Genomic DNA, 2,500 nt, shown 5'->3' with positions numbered 1-2,500 from the left:
GCCCAGCTTCAGGACCATCTCAAAGCCAACTGCCTCTTTGAGAAATTCCAGTCTGGTTTCCGTTCCGCCCACAGCACCGAAACAGCTCTGGTCAGGGTCACAAACGACCTGCTGATGGCGGCTGACGCTGGCTCCCCATCTCTCCTCATCCTCCTGGATCTGACTGCAGCGTTCGACACGGTCGACCATCAGATCCTCCTTCAGCGCCTCCGCTACACCATCGGACTCTCTGACTCCGCCCTGAGTTGGTTCCGGTCCTACCTCTCTGGAAGAACAGAATATGTATCCTTGGGAGGTGCAAGTTCCCAGATACCCCCAGTAACCTGTGGTGTCCCTCAAGGGTCGGTTCTTGGCCCCACTCTGTTCACCCTCTACACTCTGCCCCTTGGCCGTGTCATCAGCCAGCATGGAATACCATTCCATTGCTACGCTGATGACACACAGCTATATATAAAAACCGACCCGATGCCACATGCAGCCCCACTGTCGACATCTTCATCATCATCATCATCATCATCATCATCATTGAACACCTGCCTTGAGGCTACTTTAGTTGGCACACCACACCAGGTCCAGTCCTCCCCCATAACCCACATCACCTGTTCTGGTCAAAATATCCCCCTATCACCATCAGTCACCAACCTGGGTGTAAGATTTGACCCTCATCTGACCTTTGACACCCACATCAAACATCTGTGCAAGACCTCCTTCTACCACCTCAGGAACATAGCAGAGCTCCGTCCCACGCTCTCCCTGTCAGACGCTGAACAACTCGTCCACACCTTTGTCTCCTCAAGGTTGGACTACTGCAACGCTCTCATCATCGGGATTCCAAGCGGGAGCCTTCAGAAGCTCCAATATATCCAGAACAGCGCCGCTAGGATCCTGATGAGGGTGTGAAAATATAACCACATCACACCCATTCTCCACTCCCTCCACTGGCTTCCTGTCGCATTCAGGATCGAATACAACATCTCCCTCCTCACCCATCAGTGCATACATGGAAATGCTCCTCCGTACCTCAAGGAACTCCTCCGCCAACAAACCTCCACACGCAACCTCCGCTCCTCTAAAGAAACTTTGCTCCACCCCCCCAGGACCAAGCTCGGCACCATGGGCGATCGGGCCTTCTGCTCAGCCGCTCCTCACCTGTGGAATCCCCTCCCAGAACACCTGAGGGCGCCACAGGACACCGACTCCTTCAAGAAGAGCCTAAAAACCTTTCTTTAAAAAAGCCGATCCATAAAAATCTTATGTCTGTTGTTGTTGTTGTTGTTGTTGTTGTCCTGCATTGCAGCACCTTGAGATTGCTTTTAGCTTTGAAAGGCGCTTTACAAATAAAATGTATTATTATTATTATTATTATGTTTTTATCTCATTAATGTCTTTTAATTGTTATTGTTTTCCTTTTATTTAAATTGTATTTATTTATTTAACATAAATGTCTAAAGAAAATAATACAGGAATAAATAAGATTGATAAATAGATTATAGACACAGTACTAATACTACACTGTAAACAAAGTACTAATACTACACTGTAAACACAGTACTAATACTACACTGTAAACACAGTACTAATACTACACTGTAAACACAGTACTAATACTACACTGTAAACAAAGTACTAATACTACACTGTAAACACAGTACTAATACTACACTGTAAACACATTACTAATACTACACTGTAAACACATTACTAATACTACACTGTAAACAAAGTACTAATACTACACTGTAAACACAGTACTAATACTACACTGTAAACAAAGTACTAATACTACACTGTAAACACAGTACTAATACTACACTGTAAACACAGTACTAATACTACACTGTAAACAAAGTACTAATACTACACTGTAAACACAGTACTAATACTACACTGTAAACACATTACTAATACTACTAATACTACACTGTAAACACATTACTAATACTACACTGTAAACAAAGTACTAATACTACACTAAACACAGTACTAATACTACACTGTAAACACAGTACTAATACTACATTGTAAACACAGTACTAATACTACACTGTAAACACAGTACTAATACTACACTGTAAACAAAGTACGAATACTACACTGTAAACACAGTACTAATACTACACTGTAAACAAAGTACTAATACTACACTGTAAACACAGTACTAATACTACACTGTAAACACAGTACTAATACTACACTGTAAACAAAGTACTAACACTACATTGTAAACACAGTACTAATACTACTACACTGTAAACACACTACTAATACTACACTGTAAACAGTACTAATACTACACTGTAAACACAGTACTAATACTACACTGTAAACAAAGTATTAACACTACATTGTAAACACAGTACTAATACTACACTGTAAACAAAGTATTAACACTACATTGTAAACACAGTACTAATACTACACTGTAAACAAAGTACTAATACTACACTGTAAACACAGTACTAACACTACACTGTAAACACAGTACTAATACTACACTGTA

General features: G+C 41.2%; 1 protein-coding gene across 2 annotated transcripts in view; it reads left to right on the top strand.

Moving 5' to 3' along the window:
- The window catches only part of ccdc90b (coiled-coil domain containing 90B), an 8,727-nt gene that overhangs the window by 1,653 nt on the left and 4,574 nt on the right, over nucleotides 1-2,500 (top strand). The window lies entirely within an intron of this gene.

This window comes from Cottoperca gobio, chromosome 14 (genome assembly GCF_900634415.1).
Source record: "Cottoperca gobio chromosome 14, fCotGob3.1, whole genome shotgun sequence".
Classification (NCBI taxonomy): Eukaryota; Metazoa; Chordata; class Actinopteri; order Perciformes; family Bovichtidae; genus Cottoperca; species Cottoperca gobio.
This window is presented reverse-complemented; position numbering and strand designations above follow the sequence as displayed.